General features: G+C 44.7%; 15 non-coding genes across 15 annotated transcripts; all 15 read left to right on the forward strand.

The window, feature by feature from the left end:
- The first annotated feature begins 1,026 nt into the window (after positions 1-1,026).
- LOC141217425 (U2 spliceosomal RNA) lies at positions 1,027-1,217 on the forward strand. The gene has a single exon (XR_012286261.1). It is a non-coding gene; the product is annotated as a U2 spliceosomal RNA (small nuclear RNA).
- A 1,115-nt stretch (positions 1,218-2,332) lies between these two features.
- Positions 2,333-2,523, forward strand: LOC141217426 (U2 spliceosomal RNA). Its single transcript, XR_012286262.1, has one exon. It is a non-coding gene; the product is annotated as a U2 spliceosomal RNA (small nuclear RNA).
- A 1,115-nt stretch (positions 2,524-3,638) lies between these two features.
- On the forward strand, positions 3,639-3,829 carry LOC141217427 (U2 spliceosomal RNA). Its single transcript, XR_012286263.1, has one exon. It is a non-coding gene; the product is annotated as a U2 spliceosomal RNA (small nuclear RNA).
- A 1,118-nt stretch (positions 3,830-4,947) lies between these two features.
- Positions 4,948-5,138, forward strand: LOC141217429 (U2 spliceosomal RNA). The gene has a single exon (XR_012286264.1). It is a non-coding gene; the product is annotated as a U2 spliceosomal RNA (small nuclear RNA).
- Positions 5,139-6,253: 1,115 nt separating this feature from the next.
- Positions 6,254-6,444, forward strand: LOC141217430 (U2 spliceosomal RNA). The gene has a single exon (XR_012286265.1). It is a non-coding gene; the product is annotated as a U2 spliceosomal RNA (small nuclear RNA).
- A 1,115-nt stretch (positions 6,445-7,559) lies between these two features.
- On the forward strand, positions 7,560-7,750 carry LOC141217431 (U2 spliceosomal RNA). The gene has a single exon (XR_012286266.1). It is a non-coding gene; the product is annotated as a U2 spliceosomal RNA (small nuclear RNA).
- Positions 7,751-8,862: 1,112 nt separating this feature from the next.
- Positions 8,863-9,053, forward strand: LOC141217432 (U2 spliceosomal RNA). The gene has a single exon (XR_012286267.1). It is a non-coding gene; the product is annotated as a U2 spliceosomal RNA (small nuclear RNA).
- Positions 9,054-10,171: 1,118 nt separating this feature from the next.
- LOC141217433 (U2 spliceosomal RNA) lies at positions 10,172-10,362 on the forward strand. The gene has a single exon (XR_012286268.1). It is a non-coding gene; the product is annotated as a U2 spliceosomal RNA (small nuclear RNA).
- A 1,117-nt stretch (positions 10,363-11,479) lies between these two features.
- LOC141217545 (U2 spliceosomal RNA) lies at positions 11,480-11,670 on the forward strand. Its single transcript, XR_012286377.1, has one exon. It is a non-coding gene; the product is annotated as a U2 spliceosomal RNA (small nuclear RNA).
- Positions 11,671-12,788: 1,118 nt separating this feature from the next.
- Positions 12,789-12,979, forward strand: LOC141217434 (U2 spliceosomal RNA). The gene has a single exon (XR_012286269.1). It is a non-coding gene; the product is annotated as a U2 spliceosomal RNA (small nuclear RNA).
- A 1,117-nt stretch (positions 12,980-14,096) lies between these two features.
- LOC141217546 (U2 spliceosomal RNA) lies at positions 14,097-14,287 on the forward strand. Its single transcript, XR_012286378.1, has one exon. It is a non-coding gene; the product is annotated as a U2 spliceosomal RNA (small nuclear RNA).
- A 1,118-nt stretch (positions 14,288-15,405) lies between these two features.
- Positions 15,406-15,596, forward strand: LOC141217435 (U2 spliceosomal RNA). The gene has a single exon (XR_012286270.1). It is a non-coding gene; the product is annotated as a U2 spliceosomal RNA (small nuclear RNA).
- Positions 15,597-16,711: 1,115 nt separating this feature from the next.
- On the forward strand, positions 16,712-16,902 carry LOC141217437 (U2 spliceosomal RNA). Its single transcript, XR_012286272.1, has one exon. It is a non-coding gene; the product is annotated as a U2 spliceosomal RNA (small nuclear RNA).
- Positions 16,903-18,903: 2,001 nt separating this feature from the next.
- Positions 18,904-19,096, forward strand: LOC141217641 (U2 spliceosomal RNA). The gene has a single exon (XR_012286461.1). It is a non-coding gene; the product is annotated as a U2 spliceosomal RNA (small nuclear RNA).
- A 2,445-nt stretch (positions 19,097-21,541) lies between these two features.
- Positions 21,542-21,731, forward strand: LOC141217631 (U2 spliceosomal RNA). The gene has a single exon (XR_012286454.1). It is a non-coding gene; the product is annotated as a U2 spliceosomal RNA (small nuclear RNA).
- The last annotated feature ends 552 nt before the right edge of the window (positions 21,732-22,283 follow it).

The following is a 22,283-nucleotide window of genomic DNA, read 5'->3' on the forward strand; positions in this document are numbered from 1 at the left end:
GGCTTTGCTTTTCTTCTCCTCATTGGATTTTTCATGTTCAAAGTTGCAGAAGCCAGATTACAAGCTCATTTTGGTTCAACTTCAGCAACTGTGCATTGCATTGCCATGTAATGTGATGCAATGCTATCTTTCTAGCTCTCCCTTTTTACTTCCTTTTGGATAAACAGACATATTAGGCAAGCATTTTGGAGCTTTCACCTAAATAACTACAGGTGGTGAGATAAGCTGCACAATATAATTGACCTTTCAGTATATTGTTGCACACACACCATCTATTTAGCAAATGCCCTTGTTATCAACAGCAGCCTTTTAAACTCACCTGAGCTAACAGGTATGTGCGCTGGTTACTCTGCTGCGCTTAAAATTTCTTTTTTGGTTTGCTACAATGCCTTTTCTGAAACGTTGTCTCCTTCTGCTGGAACACTGACTTCTTTCATTTAATGCCTGCAGACTATAAAAGAGAACCCAACCCAAAAAGTTTGGTTGATTAGTCTGTGGCATTCTGTTAAACTGTTGCTTATGGCGGTCTCTGTGAGCTTCTCAGCGACATTCAGCCAGCCAGGTATCCTGCCTGCAGTAGATGGAATGTGGCAATGGAACGCTGGCTGCGCGTGTCATAATAGGCTCTGAGCCTTTATATACCTGTGCACAGCAGCAGCCACCTTCAGTCTGCTGCTGGACAGCCAGCAGCAGCAGCAGCAGGAGAGGTATGTAATCAGGAGCCCTCCTGCTAAGGGTAGACAGCTGCTCGTTCCACCCCACCCCCCGCCTTAATTGGTTCTCCTCCCTTCCAACGGTGTTGAGGCGGGTGGGAACAGCAGGGGGTGAAGGTGCTGTGTTTAAAGAGGTGGAGTTATGCAGATCTAAAACGCGTGGATTGCAGCAGCAGCAAGCCGAAAAGTGCAGGCATGTAAGGGATCTAGAGGTTGACAACATGTCTTCTTAACGGGAGTCCAGGAGCTCATCTCCACAAATGGACTTTTCAGGATCCTTGGGTGGCTCCGTAGTTTGAAACCAATTCTGGTTATCGCTTCTCGGCCTTTTGGCTAAGATCAAGTGTAGTATCTGTTCTTATCAGTTTAATATCTGATACGTCCCCTATCTGGGGACCATATATTAAATGGATTTTTAGAACAGGGAGATGGAAAAAGAGCTTGCTCTGTCCACTCCACGCATTGACCTGGTATTGCAGTATCTCCAGGACCGGTGCACCCCTTCTTTAATGCAGTTTCTAAAATCAGAAAGAATTGAATTCAATGTTTTTTGTTCATTTTGCTTGTTTGTCGGATTTTGGGATGGACTCTTTGGCTTTGCTTTTCTTCTCCTCATTGGATTTTTCATGTTCAAAGTTGCAGAAGCCAGATTACAAGCTCATTTTGGTTCAACTTCAGCAACTGTGCATTGCATTGCCATGTAATGTGATGCAATGCTATCTTTCTAGCTCTCCCTTTTTACTTCCTTTTGGATAAACAGACATATTAGGCAAGCATTTTGGAGCTTTCACCTAAATAACTACAGGTGGTGAGATAAGCTGCACAATATAATTGACCTTTCAGTATATTGTTGCACACACACCATCTATTTAGCAAATGCCCTTGTTATCAACAGCAGCCTTTTAAACTCACCTGAGCTAACAGGTATGTGCGCTGGTTACTCTGCTGCGCTTAAAATTTCTTTTTTGGTTTGCTACAATGCCTTTTCTGAAACGTTGTCTCCTTCTGCTGGAACACTGACTTCTTTCATTTAATGCCTGCAGACTATAAAAGAGAACCCAACCCAAAAAGTTTGGTTGATTAGTCTGTGGCATTCTGTTAAACTGTTGCTTATGGCGGTCTCTGTGAGCTTCTCAGCGACATTCAGCCAGCCAGGTATCCTGCCTGCAGTAGATGGAATGTGGCAATGGAACGCTGGCTGCGCGTGTCATAATAGGCTCTGAGCCTTTATATACCTGTGCACAGCAGCAGCCACCTTCAGTCTGCTGCTGGACAGCCAGCAGCAGCAGCAGCAGGAGAGGTATGTAATCAGGAGCCCTCCTGCTAAGGGTAGACAGCTGCTCGTTCCACCCCACCCCCCGCCTTAATTGGTTCTCCTCCCTTCCAACGGTGTTGAGGCGGGTGGGAACAGCAGGGGGTGAAGGTGCTGTGTTTAAAGAGGTGGAGTTATGCAGATCTAAAACGCGTGGATTGCAGCAGCAGCAAGCCGAAAAGTGCAGGCATGTAAGGGATCTAGAGGTTGACAACATGTCTTCTTAACGGGAGTCCAGGAGCTCATCTCCACAAATGGACTTTTCAGGATCCTTGGGTGGCTCCGTAGTTTGAAACCAATTCTGGTTATCGCTTCTCGGCCTTTTGGCTAAGATCAAGTGTAGTATCTGTTCTTATCAGTTTAATATCTGATACGTCCCCTATCTGGGGACCATATATTAAATGGATTTTTAGAACAGGGAGATGGAAAAAGAGCTTGCTCTGTCCACTCCACGCATTGACCTGGTATTGCAGTATCTCCAGGACCGGTGCACCCCTTCTTTAATGCAGTTTCTAAAATCAGAAAGAATTGAATTCAATGTTTTTTGTTCATTTTGCTTGTTTGTCGGATTTTGGGATGGACTCTTTGGCTTTGCTTTTCTTCTCCTCATTGGATTTTTCATGTTCAAAGTTGCAGAAGCCAGATTACAAGCTCATTTTGGTTCAACTTCAGCAACTGTGCATTGCATTGCCATGTAATGTGATGCAATGCTATCTTTCTAGCTCTCCCTTTTTACTTCCTTTTGGATAAACAGACATATTAGGCAAGCATTTTGGAGCTTTCACCTAAATAACTACAGGTGGTGAGATAAGCTGCACAATATAATTGACCTTTCAGTATATTGTTGCACACACACCATCTATTTAGCAAATGCCCTTGTTATCAACAGCAGCCTTTTAAACTCACCTGAGCTAACAGGTATGTGCGCTGGTTACTCTGCTGCGCTTAAAATTTCTTTTTTGGTTTGTTACAATGCCTTTTCTGAAACGTTGTCTCCTTCTGCTGGAACACTGACTTCTTTCATTTAATGCCTGCAGACTATAAAAGAGAACCCAACCCAAAAAGTTTGGTTGATTAGTCTGTGGCATTCTGTTAAACTGTTGCTTATGGCGGTCTCTGTGAGCTTCTCAGCGACATTCAGCCAGCCAGGTATCCTGCCTGCAGTAGATGGAATGTGGCAATGGAACGCTGGCTGCGCGTGTCATAATAGGCTCTGAGCCTTTATATACCTGTGCACAGCAGCAGCCACCTTCAGTCTGCTGCTGGACAGCCAGCAGCAGCAGCAGCAGGAGAGGTATGTAATCAGGAGCCCTCCTGCTAAGGGTAGACAGCTGCTCGTTCCACCCCACCCCCCGCCTTAATTGGTTCTCCTCCCTTCCAACGGTGTTGAGGCGGGTGGGAACAGCAGGGGGTGAAGGTGCTGTGTTTAAAGAGGTGGAGTTATGCAGATCTAAAACGCGTGGATTGCAGCAGCAGCAAGCCGAAAAGTGCAGGCATGTAAGGGATCTAGAGGTTGACAACATGTCTTCTTAACGGGAGTCCAGGAGCTCATCTCCACAAATGGACTTTTCAGGATCCTTGGGTGGCTCCGTAGTTTGAAACCAATTCTGGTTATCGCTTCTCGGCCTTTTGGCTAAGATCAAGTGTAGTATCTGTTCTTATCAGTTTAATATCTGATACGTCCCCTATCTGGGGACCATATATTAAATGGATTTTTAGAACAGGGAGATGGAAAAAGAGCTTGCTCTGTCCACTCCACGCATTGACCTGGTATTGCAGTATCTCCAGGACCGGTGCACCCCTTCTTTAATGCAGTTTCTAAAATCAGAAAGAATTGAATTCAATGTTTTTTGTTCATTTTGCTTGTTTGTCGGATTTTGGGATGGACTCTTTGGCTTTGCTTTTCTTCTCCTCATTGGATTTTTCATGTTCAAAGTTGCAGAAGCCAGATTACAAGCTCATTTTGGTTCAACTTCAGCAACTGTGCATTGCATTGCCATGTAATGTGATGCAATGCTATCTTTCTAGCTCTCCCTTTTTACTTCCTTTTGGATAAACAGACATATTAGGCAAGCATTTTGGAGCTTTCACCTAAATAACTACAGGTGGTGAGATAAGCTGCACAATATAATTGACCTTTCAGTATATTGTTGCACACACACCATCTATTTAGCAAATGCCCTTGTTATCAACAGCAGCCTTTTAAACTCACCTGAGCTAACAGGTATGTGCGCTGGTTACTCTGCTGCGCTTAAAATTTCTTTTTTGGTTTGCTACAATGCCTTTTCTGAAACGTTGTCTCCTTCTGCTGGAACACTGACTTCTTTCATTTAATGCCTGCAGACTATAAAAGAGAACCCAACCCAAAAAGTTTGGTTGATTAGTCTGTGGCATTCTGTTAAACTGTTGCTTATGGCGGTCTCTGTGAGCTTCTCAGCGACATTCAGCCAGCCAGGTATCCTGCCTGCAGTAGATGGAATGTGGCAATGGAACGCTGGCTGCGCGTGTCATAATAGGCTCTGAGCCTTTATATACCTGTGCACAGCAGCAGCCACCTTCAGTCTGCTGCTGGACAGCCAGCAGCAGCAGCAGCAGCAGGAGAGGTATGTAATCAGGAGCCCTCCTGCTAAGGGTAGACAGCTGCTCGTTCCACCCCACCCCCCGCCTTAATTGGTTCTCCTCCCTTCCAACGGTGTTGAGGCGGGTGGGAACAGCAGGGGGTGAAGGTGCTGTGTTTAAAGAGGTGGAGTTATGCAGATCTAAAACGCGTGGATTGCAGCAGCAGCAAGCCGAAAAGTGCAGGCATGTAAGGGATCTAGAGGTTGACAACATGTCTTCTTAACGGGAGTCCAGGAGCTCATCTCCACAAATGGACTTTTCAGGATCCTTGGGTGGCTCCGTAGTTTGAAACCAATTCTGGTTATCGCTTCTCGGCCTTTTGGCTAAGATCAAGTGTAGTATCTGTTCTTATCAGTTTAATATCTGATACGTCCCCTATCTGGGGACCATATATTAAATGGATTTTTAGAACAGGGAGATGGAAAAAGAGCTTGCTCTGTCCACTCCACGCATTGACCTGGTATTGCAGTATCTCCAGGACCGGTGCACCCCTTCTTTAATGCAGTTTCTAAAATCAGAAAGAATTGAATTCAATGTTTTTTGTTCATTTTGCTTGTTTGTCGGATTTTGGGATGGACTCTTTGGCTTTGCTTTTCTTCTCCTCATTGGATTTTTCATGTTCAAAGTTGCAGAAGCCAGATTACAAGCTCATTTTGGTTCAACTTCAGCAACTGTGCATTGCATTGCCATGTAATGTGATGCAATGCTATCTTTCTAGCTCTCCCTTTTTACTTCCTTTTGGATAAACAGACATATTAGGCAAGCATTTTGGAGCTTTCACCTAAATAACTACAGGTGGTGAGATAAGCTGCACAATATAATTGACCTTTCAGTATATTGTTGCACACACACCATCTATTTAGCAAATGCCCTTGTTATCAACAGCAGCCTTTTAAACTCACCTGAGCTAACAGGTATGTGCGCTGGTTACTCTGCTGCGCTTAAAATTTCTTTTTTGGTTTGCTACAATGCCTTTTCTGAAACGTTGTCTCCTTCTGCTGGAACACTGACTTCTTTCATTTAATGCCTGCAGACTATAAAAGAGAACCCAACCCAAAAAGTTTGGTTGATTAGTCTGTGGCATTCTGTTAAACTGTTGCTTATGGCGGTCTCTGTGAGCTTCTCAGCGACATTCAGCCAGCCAGGTATCCTGCCTGCAGTAGATGGAATGTGGCAATGGAACGCTGGCTGCGCGTGTCATAATAGGCTCTGAGCCTTTATATACCTGTGCACAGCAGCAGCCACCTTCAGTCTGCTGCTGGACAGCCAGCAGCAGCAGCAGCAGGAGAGGTATGTAATCAGGAGCCCTCCTGCTAAGGGTAGACAGCTGCTCGTTCCACCCCACCCCCCGCCTTAATTGGTTCTCCTCCCTTCCAACGGTGTTGAGGCGGGTGGGAACAGCAGGGGGTGAAGGTGCTGTGTTTAAAGAGGTGGAGTTATGCAGATCTAAAACGCGTGGATTGCAGCAGCAGCAAGCCGAAAAGTGCAGGCATGTAAGGGATCTAGAGGTTGACAACATGTCTTCTTAACGGGAGTCCAGGAGCTCATCTCCACAAATGGACTTTTCAGGATCCTTGGGTGGCTCCGTAGTTTGAAACCAATTCTGGTTATCGCTTCTCGGCCTTTTGGCTAAGATCAAGTGTAGTATCTGTTCTTATCAGTTTAATATCTGATACGTCCCCTATCTGGGGACCATATATTAAATGGATTTTTAGAACAGGGAGATGGAAAAAGAGCTTGCTCTGTCCACTCCACGCATTGACCTGGTATTGCAGTATCTCCAGGACCGGTGCACCCCTTCTTTAATGCAGTTTCTAAAATCAGAAAGAATTGAATTCAATGTTTTTTGTTCATTTTGCTTGTTTGTCGGATTTTGGGATGGACTCTTTGGCTTTGCTTTTCTTCTCCTCATTGGATTTTTCATGTTCAAAGTTGCAGAAGCCAGATTACAAGCTCATTTTGGTTCAACTTCAGCAACTGTGCATTGCATTGCCATGTAATGTGATGCAATGCTATCTTTCTAGCTCTCCCTTTTTACTTCCTTTTGGATAAACAGACATATTAGGCAAGCATTTTGGAGCTTTCACCTAAATAACTACAGGTGGTGAGATAAGCTGCACAATATAATTGACCTTTCAGTATATTGTTGCACACACACCATCTATTTAGCAAATGCCCTTGTTATCAACAGCAGCCTTTTAAACTCACCTGAGCTAACAGGTATGTGCGCTGGTTACTCTGCTGCGCTTAAAATTTCTTTTTTGGTTTGCTACAATGCCTTTTCTGAAACGTTGTCTCCTTCTGCTGGAACACTGACTTCTTTCATTTAATGCCTGCAGACTATAAAAGAGAACCCAACCCAAAAAGTTTGGTTGATTAGTCTGTGGCATTCTGTTAAACTGTTGCTTATGGCGGTCTCTGTGAGCTTCTCAGCGACATTCAGCCAGCCAGGTATCCTGCCTGCAGTAGATGGAATGTGGCAATGGAACGCTGGCTGCGCGTGTCATAATAGGCTCTGAGCCTTTATATACCTGTGCACAGCAGCAGCCACCTTCAGTCTGCTGCTGGACAGCCAGCAGCAGCAGCAGCAGGAGAGGTATGTAATCAGGAGCCCTCCTGCTAAGGGTAGACAGCTGCTCGTTCCACCCCACCCCCCGCCTTAATTGGTTCTCCTCCCTTCCAACGGTGTTGAGGCGGGTGGGAACAGCAGGGGGTGAAGGTGCTGTGTTTAAAGAGGTGGAGTTATGCAGATCTAAAACGCGTGGATTGCAGCAGCAGCAAGCCGAAAAGTGCAGGCATGTAAGGGATCTAGAGGTTGACAACATGTCTTCTTAACGGGAGTCCAGGAGCTCATCTCCACAAATGGACTTTTCAGGATCCTTGGGTGGCTCCGTAGTTTGAAACCAATTCTGGTTATCGCTTCTCGGCCTTTTGGCTAAGATCAAGTGTAGTATCTGTTCTTATCAGTTTAATATCTGATACGTCCCCTATCTGGGGACCATATATTAAATGGATTTTTAGAACAGGGAGATGGAAAAAGAGCTTGCTCTGTCCACTCCACGCATTGACCTGGTATTGCAGTATCTCCAGGACCGGTGCACCCCTTCTTTAATGCAGTTTCTAAAATCAGAAAGAATTGAATTCAATGTTTTTTGTTCATTTTGCTTGTTTGTCGGATTTTGGGATGGACTCTTTGGCTTTGCTTTTCTTCTCCTCATTGGATTTTTCATGTTCAAAGTTGCAGAAGCCAGATTACAAGCTCATTTTGGTTCAACTTCAGCAACTGTGCATTGCATTGCCATGTAATGTGATGCAATGCTATCTTTCTAGCTCTCCCTTTTTACTTCCTTTTGGATAAACAGACATATTAGGCAAGCATTTTGGAGCTTTCACCTAAATAACTACAGGTGGTGAGATAAGCTGCACAATATAATTGACCTTTCAGTATATTGTTGCACACACACCATCTATTTAGCAAATGCCCTTGTTATCAACAGCAGCCTTTTAAACTCACCTGAGCTAACAGGTATGTGCGCTGGTTACTCTGCTGCGCTTAAAATTTCTTTTTTGGTTTGTTACAATGCCTTTTCTGAAACGTCTCCTTCTGCTGGAACACTGACTTCTTTCATTTAATGCCTGCAGACTATAAAAGAGAACCCAACCCAAAAAGTTTGGTTGATTAGTCTGTGGCATTCTGTTAAACTGTTGCTTATGGCGGTCTCTGTGAGCTTCTCAGCGACATTCAGCCAGCCAGGTATCCTGCCTGCAGTAGATGGAATGTGGCAATGGAACGCTGGCTGCGCGTGTCATAATAGGCTCTGAGCCTTTATATACCTGTGCACAGCAGCAGCCACCTTCAGTCTGCTGCTGGACAGCCAGCAGCAGCAGCAGCAGGAGAGGTATGTAATCAGGAGCCCTCCTGCTAAGGGTAGACAGCTGCTCGTTCCACCCCACCCCCCGCCTTAATTGGTTCTCCTCCCTTCCAACGGTGTTGAGGCGGGTGGGAACAGCAGGGGGTGAAGGTGCTGTGTTTAAAGAGGTGGAGTTATGCAGATCTAAAACGCGTGGATTGCAGCAGCAGCAAGCCGAAAAGTGCAGGCATGTAAGGGATCTAGAGGTTGACAACATGTCTTCTTAACGGGAGTCCAGGAGCTCATCTCCACAAATGGACTTTTCAGGATCCTTGGGTGGCTCCGTAGTTTGAAACCAATTCTGGTTATCGCTTCTCGGCCTTTTGGCTAAGATCAAGTGTAGTATCTGTTCTTATCAGTTTAATATCTGATACGTCCCCTATCTGGGGACCATATATTAAATGGATTTTTAGAACAGGGAGATGGAAAAAGAGCTTGCTCTGTCCACTCCACGCATTGACCTGGTATTGCAGTATCTCCAGGACCGGTGCACCCCTTCTTTAATGCAGTTTCTAAAATCAGAAAGAATTGAATTCAATGTTTTTTGTTCATTTTGCTTGTTTGTCGGATTTTGGGATGGACTCTTTGGCTTTGCTTTTCTTCTCCTCATTGGATTTTTCATGTTCAAAGTTGCAGAAGCCAGATTACAAGCTCATTTTGGTTCAACTTCAGCAACTGTGCATTGCATTGCCATGTAATGTGATGCAATGCTATCTTTCTAGCTCTCCCTTTTTACTTCCTTTTGGATAAACAGACATATTAGGCAAGCATTTTGGAGCTTTCACCTAAATAACTACAGGTGGTGAGATAAGCTGCACAATATAATTGACCTTTCAGTATATTGTTGCACACACACCATCTATTTAGCAAATGCCCTTGTTATCAACAGCAGCCTTTTAAACTCACCTGAGCTAACAGGTATGTGCGCTGGTTACTCTGCTGCGCTTAAAATTTCTTTTTTGGTTTGCTACAATGCCTTTTCTGAAACGTTGTCTCCTTCTGCTGGAACACTGACTTCTTTCATTTAATGCCTGCAGACTATAAAAGAGAACCCAACCCAAAAAGTTTGGTTGATTAGTCTGTGGCATTCTGTTAAACTGTTGCTTATGGCGGTCTCTGTGAGCTTCTCAGCGACATTCAGCCAGCCAGGTATCCTGCCTGCAGTAGATGGAATGTGGCAATGGAACGCTGGCTGCGCGTGTCATAATAGGCTCTGAGCCTTTATATACCTGTGCACAGCAGCAGCCACCTTCAGTCTGCTGCTGGACAGCCAGCAGCAGCAGCAGCAGCAGGAGAGGTATGTAATCAGGAGCCCTCCTGCTAAGGGTAGACAGCTGCTCGTTCCACCCCACCCCCCGCCTTAATTGGTTCTCCTCCCTTCCAACGGTGTTGAGGCGGGTGGGAACAGCAGGGGGTGAAGGTGCTGTGTTTAAAGAGGTGGAGTTATGCAGATCTAAAACGCGTGGATTGCAGCAGCAGCAAGCCGAAAAGTGCAGGCATGTAAGGGATCTAGAGGTTGACAACATGTCTTCTTAACGGGAGTCCAGGAGCTCATCTCCACAAATGGACTTTTCAGGATCCTTGGGTGGCTCCGTAGTTTGAAACCAATTCTGGTTATCGCTTCTCGGCCTTTTGGCTAAGATCAAGTGTAGTATCTGTTCTTATCAGTTTAATATCTGATACGTCCCCTATCTGGGGACCATATATTAAATGGATTTTTAGAACAGGGAGATGGAAAAAGAGCTTGCTCTGTCCACTCCACGCATTGACCTGGTATTGCAGTATCTCCAGGACCGGTGCACCCCTTCTTTAATGCAGTTTCTAAAATCAGAAAGAATTGAATTCAATGTTTTTTGTTCATTTTGCTTGTTTGTCGGATTTTGGGATGGACTCTTTGGCTTTGCTTTTCTTCTCCTCATTGGATTTTTCATGTTCAAAGTTGCAGAAGCCAGATTACAAGCTCATTTTGGTTCAACTTCAGCAACTGTGCATTGCATTGCCATGTAATGTGATGCAATGCTATCTTTCTAGCTCTCCCTTTTTACTTCCTTTTGGATAAACAGACATATTAGGCAAGCATTTTGGAGCTTTCACCTAAATAACTACAGGTGGTGAGATAAGCTGCACAATATAATTGACCTTTCAGTATATTGTTGCACACACACCATCTATTTAGCAAATGCCCTTGTTATCAACAGCAGCCTTTTAAACTCACCTGAGCTAACAGGTATGTGCGCTGGTTACTCTGCTGCGCTTAAATTTCTTTTTTGGTTTGCTACAATGCCTTTTCTGAAACGTTGTCTCCTTCTGCTGGAACACTGACTTCTTTCATTTAATGCCTGCAGACTATAAAAGAGAACCCAACCCAAAAAGTTTGGTTGATTAGTCTGTGGCATTCTGTTAAACTGTTGCTTATGGCGGTCTCTGTGAGCTTCTCAGCGACATTCAGCCAGCCAGGTATCCTGCCTGCAGTAGATGGAATGTGGCAATGGAACGCTGGCTGCGCGTGTCATAATAGGCTCTGAGCCTTTATATACCTGTGCACAGCAGCAGCCACCTTCAGTCTGCTGCTGGACAGCCAGCAGCAGCAGCAGCAGCAGGAGAGGTATGTAATCAGGAGCCCTCCTGCTAAGGGTAGACAGCTGCTCGTTCCACCCCACCCCCCGCCTTAATTGGTTCTCCTCCCTTCCAACGGTGTTGAGGCGGGTGGGAACAGCAGGGGGTGAAGGTGCTGTGTTTAAAGAGGTGGAGTTATGCAGATCTAAAACGCGTGGATTGCAGCAGCAGCAAGCCGAAAAGTGCAGGCATGTAAGGGATCTAGAGGTTGACAACATGTCTTCTTAACGGGAGTCCAGGAGCTCATCTCCACAAATGGACTTTTCAGGATCCTTGGGTGGCTCCATAGTTTGAAACCAATTCTGGTTATCGCTTCTCGGCCTTTTGGCTAAGATCAAGTGTAGTATCTGTTCTTATCAGTTTAATATCTGATACGTCCCCTATCTGGGGACCATATATTAAGTGGATTTTTAGAACAGGGAGATGGAAAAAGAGCTTGCTCTGTCCACTCCACGCATTGACCTGGTATTGCAGTATCTCCAGGACCGGTGCACCCCTTCTTTAATGCAGTTTCTAAAATCAGAAAGAATTGAATTCAATGTTTTTTGTTCATTTTGCTTGTTTGTCGGATTTTGGGATGGACTCTTTGGCTTTGCTTTTCTTCTCCTCATTGGATTTTTCATGTTCAAAGTTGCAGAAGCCAGATTACAAGCTCATTTTGGTTCAACTTCAGCAACTGTGCATTGCATTGCCATGTAATGTGATGCAATGCTATCTTTCTAGCTCTCCCTTTTTACTTCCTTTTGGATAAACAGACATATTAGGCAAGCATTTTGGAGCTTTCACCTAAATAACTACAGGTGGTGAGATAAGCTGCACAATATAATTGACCTTTCAGTATATTGTTGCACACACACCATCTATTTAGCAAATGCCCTTGTTATCAACAGCAGCCTTTTAAACTCACCTGAGCTAACAGGTATGTGCGCTGGTTACTCTGCTGCGCTTAAAATTTCTTTTTTGGTTTGCTACAATGCCTTTTCTGAAACGTTGTCTCCTTCTGCTGGAACACTGACTTCTTTCATTTAATGCCTGCAGACTATAAAAGAGAACCCAACCCAAAAAGTTTGGTTGATTAGTCTGTGGCATTCTGTTAAACTGTTGCTTATGGCGGTCTCTGTGAGCTTCTCAGCGACATTCAGCCAGCCAGGTATCCTGCCTGCAGTAGATGGAATGTGGCAATGGAACGCTGGCTGCGCGTGTCATAATAGGCTCTGAGCCTTTATATACCTGTGCACAGCAGCAGCCACCTTCAGTCTGCTGCTGGACAGCCAGCAGCAGCAGCAGCAGCAGGAGAGGTATGTAATCAGGAGCCCTCCTGCTAAGGGTAGACAGCTGCTCGTTCCACCCCACCCCCCGCCTTAATTGGTTCTCCTCCCTTCCAACGGTGTTGAGGCGGGTGGGAACAGCAGGGGGTGAAGGTGCTGTGTTTAAAGAGGTGGAGTTATGCAGATCTAAAACGCGTGGATTGCAGCAGCAGCAAGCCGAAAAGTGCAGGCATGTAAGGGATCTAGAGGTTGACAACATGTCTTCTTAACGGGAGTCCAGGAGCTCATCTCCACAAATGGACTTTTCAGGATCCTTGGGTGGCTCCGTAGTTTGAAACCAATTCTGGTTATCGCTTCTCGGCCTTTTGGCTAAGATCAAGTGTAGTATCTGTTCTTATCAGTTTAATATCTGATACGTCCCCTATCTGGGGACCATATATTAAATGGATTTTTAGAACAGGGAGATGGAAAAAGAGCTTGCTCTGTCCACTCCACGCATTGACCTGGTATTGCAGTATCTCCAGGACCGGTGCACCCCTTCTTTAATGCAGTTTCTAAAATCAGAAAGAATTGAATTCAATGTTTTTTGTTCATTTTGCTTGTTTGTCGGACTTTGGGATGGACTCTTTGGCTTTGCTTTTCTTCTCCTCATTGGATTTTTCATGTTCAAAGTTGCAGAAGCCAGATTACAAGCTCATTTTGGTTCAACTTCAGCAACTGTGCATTGCATTGCCATGTAATGTGATGCAATGCTATCTTTCTAGCTCTCCCTTTTTACTTCCTTTTGGATAAACAGACATATTAGGCAAGCATTTTGGAGCTTTCACCTAAATAACTACAGGTGGTGAGATAAGCTGCACAATATAATTGACCTTTCAGTATATTGTTGCACACACACCATCTATTTAGCAAATGCCCTTGTTATCAACAGCAGCCTTTTAAACTCACCTGAGCTAACAGGTATGTGCGCTGGTTACTCTGCTGCGCTTAAATTTCTTTTTTGGTTTGCTACAATGCCTTTTCTGAAACGTTGTCTCCTTCTGCTGGAACACTGACTTCTTTCATTTAATGCCTGCAGACTATAAAAGAGAACCCAACCCAAAAAGTTTGGTTGATTAGTCTGTGGCATTCTGTTAAACTGTTGCTTATGGCGGTCTCTGTGAGCTTCTCAGCGACATTCAGCCAGCCAGGTATCCTGCCTGCAGTAGATGGAATGTGGCAATGGAACGCTGGCTGCGCGTGTCATAATAGGCTCTGAGCCTTTATATACCTGTGCACAGCAGCAGCCACCTTCAGTCTGCTGCTGGACAGCCAGCAGCAGCAGCAGCAGCAGGAGAGGTATGTAATCAGGAGCCCTCCTGCTAAGGGTAGACAGCTGCTCGTTCCACCCCACCCCCCGCCTTAATTGGTTCTCCTCCCTTCCAACGGTGTTGAGGCGGGTGGGAACAGCAGGGGGTGAAGGTGCTGTGTTTAAAGAGGTGGAGTTATGCAGATCTAAAACGCGTGGATTGCAGCAGCAGCAAGCCGAAAAGTGCAGGCATGTAAGGGATCTAGAGGTTGACAACATGTCTTCTTAACGGGAGTCCAGGAGCTCATCTCCACAAATGGACTTTTCAGGATCCTTGGGTGGCTCCATAGTTTGAAACCAATTCTGGTTATCGCTTCTCGGCCTTTTGGCTAAGATCAAGTGTAGTATCTGTTCTTATCAGTTTAATATCTGATACGTCCCCTATCTGGGGACCATATATTAAGTGGATTTTTAGAACAGGGAGATGGAAAAAGAGCTTGCTCTGTCCACTCCACGCATTGACCTGGTATTGCAGTATCTCCAGGACCGGTGCACCCCTTCTTTAATGCAGTTTCTAAAATCAGAAAGAATTGAATTCAATGTTTTTTGTTCATTTTGCTTGTTTGTCGGATTTTGGGATGGACTCTTTGGCTTTGCTTTTCTTCTCCTCATTGGATTTTTCATGTTCAAAGTTGCAGAAGCCAGATTACAAGCTCATTTTGGTTCAACTTCAGCAACTGTGCATTGCATTGCCATGTAATGTGATGCAATGCTATCTTTCTAGCTCTCCCTTTTTACTTCCTTTTGGATAAACAGACATATTAGGCAAGCATTTTGGAGCTTTCACCTAAATAACTACAGGTGGTGAGATAAGCTGCACAATATAATTGACCTTTCAGTATATTGTTGCACACACACCATCTATTTAGCAAATGCCCTTGTTATCAACAGCAGCCTTTTAAACTCACCTGAGCTAACAGGTATGTGCGCTGGTTACTCTGCTGCGCTTAAAATTTCTTTTTTGGTTTGCTACAATGCCTTTTCTGAAACGTTGTCTCCTTCTGCTGGAACACTGACTTCTTTCATTTAATGCCTGCAGACTATAAAAGAGAACCCAACCCAAAAAGTTTGGTTGATTAGTCTGTGGCATTCTGTTAAACTGTTGCTTATGGCGGTCTCTGTGAGCTTCTCAGCGACATTCAGCCAGCCAGGTAGCCTGCCTGCAGTAGATGGAATGTGGCAATGGAACGCTGGCTGCGCGTGTCATAATAGGCTCTGAGCCTTTATATACCTGTGCACAGCAGCAGCCACCTTCAGTCTGCTGCTGGACAGCCAGCAGCAGCAGCAGCAGCAGGAGAGGTATGTAATCAGGAGCCCTCCTGCTAAGGGTAGACAGCTGCTCGTTCCACCCCACCCCCCGCCTTAATTGGTTCTCCTCCCTTCCAACGGTGTTGAGGCGGGTGGGAACAGCAGGGGGTGAAGGTGCTGTGTTTAAAGAGGTGGAGTTATGCAGATCTAAAACGCGTGGATTGCAGCAGCAGCAAGCCGAAAAGTGCAGGCATGTAAGGGATCTAGAGGTTGACAACATGTCTTCTTAACGGGAGTCCAGGAGCTCATCTCCACAAATGGACTTTTCAGGATCCTTGGGTGGCTCCGTAGTTTGAAACCAATTCTGGTTATCGCTTCTCGGCCTTTTGGCTAAGATCAAGTGTAGTATCTGTTCTTATCAGTTTAATATCTGATACGTCCCCTATCTGGGGACCATATATTAAATGGATTTTTAGAACAGGGAGATGGAAAAAGAGCTTGCTCTGTCCACTCCACGCATTGACCTGGTATTGCAGTATCTCCAGGACCGGTGCACCCCTTCTTTAATGCAGTTTCTAAAATCAGAAAGAATTGAATTCAATGTTTTTTGTTCATTTTGCTTGTTTGTCGGATTTTGGGATGGACTCTTTGGCTTTGCTTTTCTTCTCCTCATTGGATTTTTCATGTTCAAAGTTGCAGAAGCCAGATTACAAGCTCATTTTGGTTCAACTTCAGCAACTGTGCATTGCATTGCCATGTAATGTGATGCAATGCTATCTTTCTAGCTCTCCCTTTTTACTTCCTTTTGGATAAACAGACATATTAGGCAAGCATTTTGGAGCTTTCACCTAAATAACTACAGGTGGTGAGATAAGCTGCACAATATAATTGACCTTTCAGTATATTGTTGCACACACACCATCTATTTAGCAAATGCCCTTGTTATCAACAGCAGCCTTTTAAACTCACATGAGCTAACAGGTATGTGCGCTGGTTACTCTGCTGCGCTTAAAATTTCTTTTTTGGTTTGCTACAATGCCTTTTCTGAAACGTTGTCTCCTTCTGCTGGAACACTGACTTCTTTCATTTAATGCCTGCAGACTATAAAAGAGAACCCAACCCAAAAAGTTTGGTTGATTAGTCTGTGGCATTCTGTTAAACTGTTGCTTATGGCGGTCTCTGTGAGCTTCTCAGCGACATTCAGCCAGCCAGGTATCCTGCCTGCAGTAGATGGAATGTGGCAATGGAACGCTGGCTGCGCGTGTCATAATAGGCTCTGAGCCTTTATATACCTGTGCACAGCAGCAGCCACCTTCAGTCTGCTGCTGGACAGCCAGCAGCAGCAGCAGCAGGAGAGGTATGTAATCAGGAGCCCTCCTGCTAAGGGTAGACAGCTGCTCGTTCCACCCCACCCCCCGCCTTAATTGGTTCTCCTCCCTTCCAACGGTGTTGAGGCGGGTGGGAACAGCAGGGGGTGAAGGTGCTGTGTTTAAAGAGGTAGAGTTATGCAGATCTAAAACGCGTGGATTGCAGCAGCAGCAAGCCGAAAAGTGCAGGCATGTAAGGGATCTAGAGGTTGACAACATGTCTTCTTAACGGGAGTCCAGGAGCTCATCTCCACAAATGGACTTTTCAGGATCCTTGGGTGGCTCCGTAGTTTGAAACCAATTCTGGTTATCGCTTCTCGGCCTTTTGGCTAAGATCAAGTGTAGTATCTGTTCTTATCAGTTTAATATCTGATACGTCCCCTATCTGGGGACCATATATTAAATGGATTTTTAGAACAGGGAGATGGAAAAAGAGCTTGCTCTGTCCACTCCACGCATTGACCTGGTATTGCAGTATCTCCAGGACCGGTGCACCCCTTCTTTAATGCAGTTTCTAAAATCAGAAAGAATTGAATTCAATGTTTTTTGTTCATTTTGCTTGTTTGTCGGATTTTGGGATGGACTCTTTGGCTTTGCTTTTCTTCTCCTCATTGGATTTTTCATGTTCAAAGTTGCAGAAGCCAGATTACAAGCTCATTTTGGTTCAACTTCAGCAACTGTGCATTGCATTGCCATGTAATGTGATGCAATGCTATCTTTCTAGCTCTCCCTTTTTACTTCCTTTTGGATAAACAGACATATTAGGCAAGCATTTTGGAGCTTTCACCTAAATAACTACAGGTGGTGAGATAAGCTGCACAATATAATTGACCTTTCAGTATATTGTTGCACACACACCATCTATTTAGCAAATGCCCTTGTTATCAACAGCAGCCTTTTAAACTCACCTGAGCTAACAGGTATGTGCGCTGGTTACTCTGCTGCGCTTAAAATTTCTTTTTTGGTTTGCTACAATGCCTTTTCTGAAACGTTGTCTCCTTCTGCTGGAACACTGACTTCTTTCATTTAATGCCTGCAGACTATAAAAGAGAACCCAACCCAAAAAGTTTGGTTGATTAGTCTGTGGCATTCTGTTAAACTGTTGCTTATGGCGGTCTCTGTGAGCTTCTCAGCGACATTCAGCCAGCCAGGTATCCTGCCTGCAGTAGATGGAATGTGGCAATGGAACGCTGGCTGCGCGTGTCATAATAGGCTCTGAGCCTTTATATACCTGTGCACAGCAGCAGCCACCTTCAGTCTGCTGCTGGACAGCCAGCAGCAGCAGCAGCAGGAGAGGTATGTAATCAGGAGCCCTCCTGCTAAGGGTAGACAGCTGCTCGTTCCACCCCACCCCCCGCCTTAATTTGTTCTCCTCCCTTCCAACGGTGTTGAGGCGGGTGGGAACAGCAGGGGGTGAAGGTGCTGTGTTTAAAGAGGTGGAGTTATGCAGATCTAAAACGCGTGGATTGCAGCAGCAGCAAGCCGAAAAGTGCAGGCATGTAAGGGATCTAGAGGTTGACAACATGTCTTCTTAACGGGAGTCCAGGAGCTCATCTCCACAAATGGACTTTTCAGGATCCTTGGGTGGCTCCGTAGTTTGAAACCAATTCTGGTTATCGCTTCTCGGCCTTTTGGCTAAGATCAAGTTTAGTATCTTTCGAAAAGGCGGTTTTGGATGTTGGCCGCCCTAGTAGATTGATACATTATGCACACTGGGGTTTAGGCGCTTGTTAGTACGCCAGGTGGCTAATATAGTCATCTGGTGGAAAGCATGGCCCCCCAGGATCGACGCCATTGGGCCGGGGAAGATCGAAAGCCCGAAGTGTGAAGTGCCCCAGGAGTGGTGACCCTGGGGTGCCTTAACTCACTGGGATTGGGAACCCCACTTGAGTTTATGGCACATTTGCACAAGCACTTCAAATTTTCTTTCTTCGCACACACCCTTATTCCGGGCCTTCTGGCCTTCGGATGGGGAATTTTTCAATTCCCGGTCGGAGGTCCGGGCAGTATTATACTGTGAAACCTTCACTATTTATTTAATTTCTTTGTCACTGTGTGTCCACTTATTCACGTGTGTCACGTCCTACTAGGATTTTGTCGGGATGCGGTTCCCTTACGGGTTCCTCTCTTGGCAGGTCTAGGGGGGGAGTGTGTGGCCATCAGGTTCCGCTCCCCCCTGAACCCCCCTGGCTCTCCTCTTTCGGGAGGAGAGCGTTGTTGGCTCCCCTCTTCCGGGAGGGGAGCACAGTCTTTGGCTCCCAGTGCCTTGCTCGGGTGAGAACTCGGGCAGGTGCTGGGGGTAAGATTGGGTCGCCTCTGGCTTCCGCTGGAGGTGGCTTTTTGTCCCTGTTCCTCGCTGTGGCCTTTTGGCTCGGAGGGACAGGGAATGGTTTGGGGGACCCATCTCCTTTTGGAGAGGGTTTCAAGAAGACCAGCATCCTAGTGCACTTTTTTTGTGGCACTTGTCACTTTTTTAAGCGCACTCGGGTTTTGTACACGAATTCGGGCTTTCAAAAAAAAGAAAAAAAAAAAAAAAAAAAATCTGTTCTTATCAGTTTAATATCTGATACGTCCCCTATCTGGGGACCATATATTAAATGGATTTTTAGAACAGGGAGATGGAAAAAGAGCTTGCTCTGTCCACTCCACGCATTGACCTGGTATTGCAGTATCTCCAGGACCGGTGCACCCCTTCTTTAATGCAGTTTCTAAAATCAGAAAGAATTGAATTCAATGTTTTTTGTTCATTTTGCTTGTTTGTCGGATTTTGGGATGGACTCTTTGGCTTTGCTTTTCTTCTCCTCATTGGATTTTTCATGTTCAAAGTTGCAGAAGCCAGATTACAAGCTCATTTTGGTTCAACTTCAGCAACTGTGCATTGCATTGCCATGTAATGTGATGCAATGCTATCTTTCTAGCTCTCCCTTTTTACTTCCTTTTGGATAAACAGACATATTAGGCAAGCATTTTGGAGCTTTCACCTAAATAACTACAGGTGGTGAGATAAGCTGCACAATATAATTGACCTTTCAGTATATTGTTGCACACACACCATCTATTTAGCAAATGCCCTTGTTATCAACAGCAGCCTTTTAAACTCACCTGAGCTAACAGGTATGTGCGCTGGTTACTCTGCTGCGCTTAAAATTTCTTTTTTGGTTTGCTACAATGCCTTTTCTGAAACGTTGTCTCCTTCTGCTGGAACACTGACTTCTTTCATTTAATGCCTGCAGACTATAAAAGAGAACCCAACCCAAAAAGTTTGGTTGATTAGTCTGTGGCATTCTGTTAAACTGTTGCTTATGGCGGTCTCTGTGAGCTTCTCAGCGACATTCAGCCAGCCAGGTATCCTGCCTGCAGTAGATGGAATGTGGCAATGGAACGCTGGCTGCGCGTGTCATAATAGGCTCTGAGCCTTTATATACCTGTGCACAGCAGCAGCCACCTTCAGTCTGCTGCTGGACAGCCAGCAGCAGCAGCAGCAGGAGAGGTATGTAATCAGGAGCCCTCCTGCTAAGGGTAGACAGCTGCTCGTTCCACCCCACCCCCCGCCTTAATTGGTTCTCCTCCCTTCCAACGGTGTTGAGGCGGGTGGGAACAGCAGGGGGTGAAGGTGCTGTGTTTAAAGAGGTGGAGTTATGCAGATCTAAAACGCGTGTATTGCAGCAGCAGCAAGCCGAAAAGTGCAGGCATGTAAGGGATCTAGAGGTTGACAACATGTCTTCTTAACGGGAGTCCAGGAGCTCATCTCCACAAATGGACTTTTCAGGATCCTTGGGTGGCTCCGTAGTTTGAAACCAATTCTGGTTATCGCTTCTCGGCCTTTTGGCTAAGATCAAGTGCAGTGATCTAGCGGTTTCTGCCTTGGTCTTGGCTGGGAGGCGCTTGGGGTACCCGGCTCCTTGGCCTGGGGGGATCGCTACACTTATCGGTGGAGCTAAACCCCCCTGCTGCTATTAGGGAGTCGGATTAGTCCCTGGGCAACGAGAGGCGATCACCTTGTCACCACACATAGCTGTGGGGGGCAACTGTCGCCACACATAGCTGTGGTGGCAACATTTGGAGGATTAAAAGGAAAAAACGGAAGGAAAACGGATCGTTGAGATGGAGTTTTGGAAAAAGAAGAGATGCTTACGTTTTTTTGTGAAACGGGAGACGGAAGAAACTTTTTTGGAAGAAAAATGGATTCTGGAAATTTTGAGGAAATATGAAGTTTTGGAGAAGGATATCTACTGTATGCAAGAAATAAAGCAAGGTAAAGTTTGTGATGTGACTCTAGTTTCTGAGGAAAAGTGCATTCATTTTTTCAAAGGCTGGAGTGAAGAGGATTCTGGGAAAATTGGAGTAAGTGCATCATTCATGGGGAAACCGAAGAGTGTGATAATTTACATGGACAATCCGTTTGTGGAAATAGAGGAGATAATGGTTTTTTTGGAATCTAAATGTAAGATGGTAAAGTTTCAGAAATTATACAGGAACAAAGTTGGTATTTGGAACGGAAAGAGACGTTTTTTGGTGTGGACAACAGGAGAAGAAAATTTGCATAATGGGAGGATTATGGTAAACGGGAGTTCTGGGTATTGTTACATGGAAAGCAGCAAAGGAACTTTTGAAAAGAACTTTGGAGGACAAAAGGAAGATATTGGTGATAAAATGAAGAAGGAAGTTGATGCCATAATTATAGAGGAGAATAAGCAGGGAAAAGAAGTTGAAAGTTTAAAGGTGAAATTGAAGAAAAAGGTAACGGTACAGGAAAATTGTGGATCAAGGAAAGTATCTGGTGAAAAGAAAGAAGTAAAAGAGGAAAAGGGTAAAGTGTTGGAGAAGGTGGTGACTTTCAGAGATGATGAGGAAGAGTATGATAGGGAACAGATGCGGTTAGAGCATGAGGAGGAAGAAAAGAAGTTAAGGGGTTTTGTTGGGAGGAAAGTAAAAGAGAAAAAGGGGATATTTAGTTTGGGAAACCGGGTGAAGTAATGTCAGTGGTGATTTGTTTGGAAACTGTTGAAACTGCAAAGGAATTGTTATGTTTAACTTTATATATATTAATTCAAATGAAAAAATATAAATATAATATCTAAACACGATGATGGAACTAAAATCTTGAGTTTGGTGATATACGATTTAAGATTATAAAACTTAATTTCTGAGTGTTTGGAAAAAAAAAAAAAAAAAATCTGTTCTTATCAGTTTAATATCTGATACGTCCCCTATCTGGGGACCATATATTAAATGGATTTTTAGAACAGGGAGATGGAAAAAGAGCTTGCTCTGTCCACTCCACGCATTGACCTGGTATTGCAGTATCTCCAGGACCGGTGCACCCCTTCTTTAATGCAGTTTCTAAAATCAGAAAGAATTGAATTCAATGTTTTTTGTTCATTTTGCTTGTTTGTCGGATTTTGGGATGGACTCTTTGGCTTTGCTTTTCTTCTCCTCATTGGATTTTTCATGTTCAAAGTTGCAGAAGCCAGATTACAAGCTCATTTTGGTTCAACTTCAGCAACTGTGCATTGCATTGCCATGTAATGTGATGCAATGCTATCTTTCTAGCCCTCCCTTTTTACTTCCTTTTGGATAAACAGACATATTAGGCAAGCATTTTGGAGCTTTCACCTAAATAACTACAGGTGGTGAGATAAGCTGTACAATATAATTGACCTTTCAGTATATTGTTGCACACACACCATCTATTTAGCAAATGCCCTTGTTATCAACAGCAGCCTTTTAAACTCACCTGAGCTAACAGGTATGTGCGCTGGTTACTCTGCTGCGCTTAAAATTTCTTTTTTGGTTTGCTACAATGCCTTTTCTGAAACGTTGTCTCCTTCTGCTGGAACACTGACTTCTTTCATTTAATGCCTGCAGACTATAAAAGAGA

Source organism: Phyllobates terribilis, unplaced genomic scaffold (assembly GCF_046119375.1).
Source record: "Phyllobates terribilis strain yellow unplaced genomic scaffold, ASM4611937v1 Scaffold_241__1_contigs__length_2998254, whole genome shotgun sequence".
NCBI lineage: Eukaryota > Metazoa > Chordata > Amphibia > Anura > Dendrobatidae > Phyllobates > Phyllobates terribilis.